This window comes from Salvelinus namaycush, unplaced genomic scaffold (assembly GCF_016432855.1).
Source record: "Salvelinus namaycush isolate Seneca unplaced genomic scaffold, SaNama_1.0 Scaffold2107, whole genome shotgun sequence".
NCBI lineage: Eukaryota > Metazoa > Chordata > Actinopteri > Salmoniformes > Salmonidae > Salvelinus > Salvelinus namaycush.
In genome coordinates, this window is record NW_024058906.1 from 5,001 (window position 1) to 13,283 (window position 8,283).

The following is an 8,283-nucleotide window of genomic DNA, read 5'->3' on the forward strand; positions in this document are numbered from 1 at the left end:
TCCTCTTTGTTTCTCCGTCCTCATCCTCTTTGTTTCTCCGTCCTCGTCCTCTTTGTTTCTCCCTCCTCATCCTCTTTGTTTCTCCCTCCTCCTCATCCTCTTTGTTTCTCCCTCCTCCTCATCCTCTTTGTTTCTCCGTCCTCATCCTCTTTGTTTTTCCCTCCTCATCCTCTTTGTTTCTCCCTCCTCCTCATCCTCTTTGTTTCTCCCTCCTCATCCTCTTTGTTTCTCCGTCCTCATCCTCTTTGTTTTTCCCTCCTCATCCTCTTTGTTTCTCCCTCCTCCTCATCCTCTTTGTTTCTCCGTCCTCATCCTCTTTGTTTTTCCCTCCTCATCCTCTTTGTTTCTCCCTCCTCATCCTCTTTGTTTCTCCGTCCTCATCCTCTTTGTTTCTCCGTCCTCATCCTCTTTGTTTTTCCCTCCTCATCCTCTTTGTTTCTCCCTCCTCATCCTCTTTGTTTCTCCGTCCTCATCCTCTTTGTTTCTCCGTCCTCATCCTCTTTGTTTTTCCCTCCTCATCCTCTTTGTTTCTCCCTCCTCCTCATCCTCTTTGTTTTTCCCTCCTCATCCTCTTTGTTTCTCCCTCCTCCTCATCCTCTTTGTTTCTCCCTCCTCATCCTCTTTGTTTCTCCGTCCTCATCCTCTTTGTTTTTCCCTCCTCATCCTCTTTGTTTCTCCCTCCTCATCCTCTTTGTTTCTCCCTCCTCCTCATCCTCTTTGTTTCTCCCTCCTCATCCTCTTTGTTTCTCCCTCCTCCTCATCCTCTTTGTTTCTCCCTCCTCCTCATCCTCTTTGTTTCTCCCTCCTCCTCATCCTCTTTGTTTCTCCGTCCTCATCCTCTTTGTTTCTCCCTCCTCATCCTCTTTGTTTCTCCCTCCTCATCCTCTTTGTTTCTCCCTCCTCCTCATCCTCTTTGTTTCTCCCTCCTCATCCTCTTTGTTTCTCCCTCCTCATCCTCTTTGTTTCTCCCTCCTCCTCATCCTCTTTGTTTCTCCGTCCTCATCCTCTTTGTTTCTCCCTCCTCCTCATCCTCTTTGTTTCTCCGTCCTCATCCTCTTTGTTTCTCCCTCCTCCTCATCCTCTTTGTTTCTCCCTCCTCCTCATCCTCTTTGTTTCTCCCTCCTTCTCATCCACCTGCATGTCTTTCTTTCCCCTCCTGTTTTCAACTTTACCACGAGGTCTTCGGTTGAACAATAAGCTCATCGGGTGCAAATACTTGTTGCAGGTTCTTAGAATAGAAACCTTGACCAGCATGTGTTGATATGTCATATTGTATTATACTTCAGTTTTATTGTTGTGCCCTGTTCTTTTCTACTGTTCAAATGATGATGGTGGTGGTGATGATGCTGTAATGATGATGATGGTGGTGATGCTGGTGATGGTGATGATGATGATGGTGATGGTGGTGATGATGATGAGTGTACCTGTATTTGCGTTCGTTTTTTTTTTACACAACATGTTGCATTTTAAAAGGTATACTGGTCTTCGCAGTGTGCTCTGAAAGAGAATACTGTATAGCACAGGAGGTTGGTGGTACCTTAATTAGGGGAGGACGGCTCGTGGTAACGGCAGAAGTGGATTTAGTGGAATGGCATTAAACACATTGTTCCAGGTGTTCGATGGCATTCCATTCGCTTCGTTCCTGCCGTTATTATGAGGCGTCCTCCCCTGAGCAGCCTCCACTGCTCTTTAAGGAGTACAGGTCAGCTGTGCTGGCTACTGCTAGGGCAGTTCAAGACAAAGCCAAGGCATATAGAGCAGTACTGTCTTCTCCAGCCCCTATGCCCTAGTCCCTATGCCCTAGCCCCTATGCCCTAGCCCCTAGCCCCTTGACCTCCAGATCTAGACAATACACACAGATGTGCCATGTTTCCTCCTGAGTCTACAGGTTCTAGCTACTCCTGAGTGTACTGGGGCTAGCTACTCCTGAGTGTACTGGGGCTAGCTACTCCTGAGTGTACTGGGGCTAGCTACTCCTGAGACTACATGGGCTAGCTACTCCTGAGTCTACAGGGGCTAGCTACTCCTGAGTGTACAGGTTCTAGCTACTCCTGAGTCTACTGGGGCTAGCTACTCCTGAGTCTACAGGTTCTAGCTACTCCTGAGTCTACTGGGGCTAGCTACTCCTGAGTCTAGAGGAGCTAGCTACTCCTGAGTCTACAGGAGCTAGCTACTCCTGAGTCTACAGGGACTGGTCTTCTATAGGAGGTCTTCTATGGTCTTCTTTAGGAGATCTTCTATGGTCTTCTATAGGAGGTCAACTATGGTCTTCTTTAGGAGATCTTCTATGGTCTTCTATAGGAGGTCAACTATGGTCTCCTATAGGAGATCTTCTATGGTCTTCTTTAGGAGGTCAACTATGGTCTTCTATAGGAGGTCAGCAGTCATTTCCAGAGAGGCTTAGTGCACAAAACCAACCAATGGGAAAAGGTGAATGAATGCATTTCATATGTCAGTTTGTCCATTTACTTAACCAGTTTTCTGGATATAATGTGTGTTAAGACATTGTGTTTCAGTGTGGCATGATAATAGTTTTAAGTAAGAATTAGTACTGTACTGACTTAGACATGGGGAGGGATACCTACCTGGGAGAACTGCACAGCATGGTGAAGGTCTGGGTTCTCTCTGACCCCTCAGAGGTTAGTTAGGGGTCAGGGGTCAGGTGGTTAGAGAGAGAGAGAGAGAGAGAGAGAGAGAGACTGACGGGCGAGAGGGTCTTGCCAGGGGTGGAAAACAACACGAGGACAGACTGTGTGACAGGGAAAGGTGTCTGTGTCTGTGTCACACAGCCCTGTTGTCTTGCCAACCGTTTGGCTCCATCCCTGGTTGCTGCTCTGCCCTCTCACCCATCCCATGGTGCCGTTCCCATGACAACCTTCAATTCCTGTTCCTGGGTGCAGAACAGAGGGGTTGCCATGCCAACCTTCACTTCCTGGTTACTAAGGGGGGGGGGGGGGGGGAGGCTGAATGACTGGAGATACTGAAGTGAGGACATGCAAAGAGGTGTACCGCCATGACGAGGTGCTGAAACCTCTGGGTGTGGGCTATAAGACTACAAGCATTTAGTCTAGCGATGTTTAGCCCATCAAGGTGGTTAGGGCTGAGAGTACTTCTATTCATCATCTTGTTGTGTGGGCTAAGACTGGAAGCATTCAGCCCTGAATATTGGGAGTGACTGGGTCACTTCCAGTGGGAACGTCAGACTCAATAATTATCTGTGCAATAGTCCTTCCTGTCAGTATGCAACCTCTTCTTCTATGTTTCCTGACACAGTCAGTGATCCTTTTCGTTTTTTTTTTTTTGTCTGAATAAATCAAATGAACAATAAAATACCACAGTAAAAAACACAAATAAATAAACAGGCCAAACCAGGGATTGGTTCCTCAGGACCAATAGGATCATGGCCACTGAACTAGCTGACTCAGGGGCCTCTCGACGCAGTCATGGGCTATAAAGTGCCCTACTTTTGACCAGGCCCCATAGGGCTCTAGTCAAATGGGTCAAAAGTAGGGCACTACGTAGGGAATAGGGTGCCATTTGAGAGGCAGCCACGGGCATGTCCTCACGGGTCTCCGTCCATCCTCAGACGGCAATGCATTCTGGTGCACTGTTGTGTTCTGGGATACCGCCAAATGTTTCTGTTTGATTTCATTTTCCCTCACGTGTGTGAGGTTACTGTGTGTGTTCTACAGTGTTTCGGTGGGCAGGTGTGTTTTGTGTGAGTTGGCTGCCTGGTAGGCATTGATTCTATGGTGCATCATTACCCTCTAAAAAAAACATAGACACTCGCCCTTTACCTATAGATAAGGTATATATTGATGTATATTGAGGTATATATTGATGTATATTGAGGTATATATTGATGTATATTGAGGTATATATTGATGTATATATTGAGGTATATTGATGTATATATTGAGGTATATATTGAGGTATATATTGATGTATATATTGAGGTATATATTGATGTATATTGAGGTATATATGAGGAATATATTGATGTATATTGAGGTATATATTGATGTATACATTGATGTATATATTGATGTATATATTGATGTATATATTGAGGTATATATTGAGGTACATATTGATGTATATATTGATGTATATTGAGGTATATATGAGATATATATTGATGTATATATTGATGTATATTGAGGTATATATTGAGGTATATATTGATGCATACATTTAGGAATATACTGTAGGGATATACTGAGGTATATATTGATGTATATATTGAGGTGTATACTGAGATATATATTGAGGTATATATTGAGGTATATACTGAGGTATACATTGAGGTATATATTGAGGTATATACTGAGATATATATTGAGGTATATATTGAGGTATATACTGAGGTATACATTGAGGTATATATTGAAGTATATTTTGGAATATGTGATATGTTATCTTTAGGTATATTATATAAACTGGGGATATACATCAAAGTCAGGTGCAGATAGCAGATACACTGTGATTCCCTCCATACGTCATCATCTTAGCCTTGTCGCAACGCTAGATGGCATGGCTATGTTTCTCTTCATTCTATGGTACCTCGTTCCCTTCACACCAAACCAGTATATTTGAATCCTTCATTTAACTCATTCAGCTCTCCAGATAAATATTCTCATGGCGTAGGCGTTTATCTCAGTAGAACAAGGTCGTGTATACACAGCACAAAAAATGGGTCACTGCTAACGTCAACCCGAGCGATAGAGAAAACCTCCACCCCACAGTCACTACACACACATAGGGTGACAGAGCCCCACCTCCACCCCACAGTCACTACACACACATAGGGTGACAGAGCCCCACCTCCACCCCACAGTCACTACACACACATAGGGTGACAGAGCCCCACCTCCACCCCACAGTCACTACACACACATAGGGTGACAGAGCCCCACCTCCACCCCACAGTCACTACACACACATAGGGTGACAGAGCCCCGCCTCCACCCCACAGTCACTACACACACATAGGGTGACAGAGCTCCACCTCCACCCCACAGTCACTACACACACATAGGGTGACAGAGCCCCGCCTCCACCCCACAGTCACTACACACACATAGGGTGACAGAGCTCCACCTCCACCCCACAGTCACGACACACACATAGGGTGACAGAGCTCCACCTCCACCCCACAGTCACTACACACACATAGGGTGACAGAGCTCCACCTTCACCCCACAGTCACTACACACACATAGGGTGACAGAGCCCCACCTCCACCCCACAGTCACTACACACACATAGGGTGACAGAGCCCCACCTCCACCCCACAGTCACTACACACACATAGGGTGACAGAGCCCCACCTCCACCCCACAGTCACTACACACACATAGGGTGACAGAGCTCCACCTCCACCCCACAGTCACTACACACACATAGGGTGACAGAGCTCCACCTCCACCCCACAGTCACTACACACACATAGGGTGACAGAGCCCCACCTCGACCCCACAGTCACTACACACACATAGGGTGACAGAGCCCCACCTCCACCCCACAGTCACTACACACACATAGGGTGACAGAGCTCCACCTCCACCCCACAGTCACTACACACACATAGGGTGACAGAGCCCCACCTCGACCCCACAGTCACTACACACACATAGGGTGACAGAGCCCCACCTCGACCCCACAGTCACTACACACACCTAGGGTGACAGAGCCCCACCTCGACCCCACAGTCACTACACACACATAGGGTGACAGAGCCCCACCTCCACCCCACAGTCACGACACACACCTAGGGTGACAGAGCCCCACCTCGACCCCACAGTCACTACACACACATAGGGTGACAGAGCTCCACCTTCACCCCACAGTCACTACACACACATAGGGTGACAGAGCTCCACCTCCACCCCACAGTCACTACACACACATAGGGTGACAGAGCCCCACCTCGACCCCACAGTCACTACACACACATAGGGTGACAGAGCCCCACCTCGACCCCACAGTCACTACACACACCTAGGGTGACAGAGCCCCACCTCGACCCCACAGTCACGACACACACATAGGGTGACAGAGCTCCACCTCCACCCCACAGTCACTACACACACATAGGGTGACAGAGCTCCACCTCCACCCCACAGTCACTACACACACATAGGGTGACAGAGCTCCACCTCCACCCCACAGTCACGACACACACCTAGGGTGACAGAGCTCCACCTCCACCCCACAGTCACTACACACACATAGGGTGACAGAGCTCCACCTCCACCCCACAGTCACGACACACACATAGGGTGACAGAGCTCCACCTCCACCCCACAGTCACGACACACACATAGGGTGACAGAGCCCCACCTCCACCCCACAGTCACTACACACACCTAGGGTGACAGAGCTCCACCTTCACCCCACAGTCACTACACATACATAGGGTGACAGAGCTCCACCTCGAACCCACAGTCACGACACACACATAGGGTGACAGAGCTCCACCTCCACCCCACAGTCACTACACACACATAGGGTGACAGAGAAGGACGAGACAGCAGCGGTCGGTTGGATAAACTTCTCCTTGTTGTAGTGCCTTCTTCCTCCGGATGCTTTTGTCCAAACCACGGCAGCCAGCTCCACTAACAACAACTTCTACACCAGGTGCCAGTGTCTTTCTTTACCTGCGTATCATGTGCCAGTACAATAACCAAGGGTGCATCACAAATTACATCCTTTTTCCATATGTAGTGAAGTACTTTGACCAGGGTCCAGACACTAATACATTATATATGGAATAGGGAGCCATTTGGGTCAGATGCAGACACACCAAACAACCTATGTGACGTAGGCCAATAACAACATAAAGAGGAAAGCTGGTATTAAATAATAATAATTAATTATTATAATTATAATATTAATAACGGGGTTACTGTACCCATGAAGCAGATTCCATATCAGAACCAGAGATTGGGTACTTTGTCTGTGAAACTCAATCTCTCGTTCTGAGGAGGACAGACAACAGAGAAATTCAAAAGCAAGGCAATATGGGAACATCAGCTGTACCTGAGCCTGGGTTGGGTGGGGTATGGGAACATCAGCTGTACCTGAGCCTGGGTTGGGTGGGGTATGGGAACATCAGCTGTACCTGAGCCTGGGTTGGGTGGGGTATGGGAACATCAGCTGTACCTGAGCCTGGGTTGGGTGGGGTATGGGAACATCAGCTGTACCTGAGCCTGGGTTGGGTGGGGTATGGGAACATCAGCTGTACCTGAGCCTGGGTTGGGTGGGGTATGGGAACATCAGCTGTACCTGAGCCTGGGTTGGGTGGGGTATGGGAACATCAGCTGTACCTGAGCCTGGGTTGAGTGGGGTATGGGAACATCAGCTGTACCTGAGCCTGGGTTGGGTGGGGTATGGGAACATCAGCTGTACCTGAGCCTGGGTTGAGTGGGGTATGGGAACATCAGCTGTACCTGAGCCTGGGTTGGGTGGGGTATGGGAACATCAGCTGTACCTGAGCCTGGGTTGAGTGGGGTATGGGAACATCAGCTGTACCTGAGCCTGGGTTGGGTGGGGTATGGGAACATCAGCTGTACCTGAGTCTGGGTTATACCTGAGCCTGGGTTGGGTGGGGTATGGGAACATCAGCTGTACCTGAGCCTGGGTTGTACCTGAGCCTGGGCTGTACCTGAGCCTGGGTTGTACCTGAGCCTGGGCTGTACCTGAGCCTGGGTTGTACCTGAGCCTGGGTTGTACCTGAGCCTGGGCTGTACCTGAGCCTGGGTTGTACCTGAGCCTGGGCTGTACCTGAGCCTGGGTTGTACCTCAGACAGGGTTGTACCTCAGACAGGGTTGTACCTCAGACAGGGTTGTATGGGTTGGTTCACCCTTCTTCTTTGTTTGAAGCAAACTGGATTAAAAAAAAAAAATCCTAGTTAATTCAGCCAGCCAACCGGTTGGTTTGGAATCTGATCAAGAGAGAATAGGTTCTGCATCCCAAATGGCACCCTATAGTAGTGCACTATGCAGGGAATAGGATGGCATTTGGGACCCATATATGTGTGCTGGACAGGAAGCTGGACAGATGACAGCACAGGACACGTCTAGGCGTGTTGGACAGGAAGCTGGACAAATTACATCACAGGACACGTCTAGGCGTGTTGGACAGGAAGCTGGACAAATGCCAGCACAAGACACATCCAGGTGTTGGACAGGAAGCTGGACAGATGACAGCACAGGACACATCCAGGTGTTGGACAGGAAGCTGGACAGATGACAGCACAGGACACATCCAGGTGTTGGACA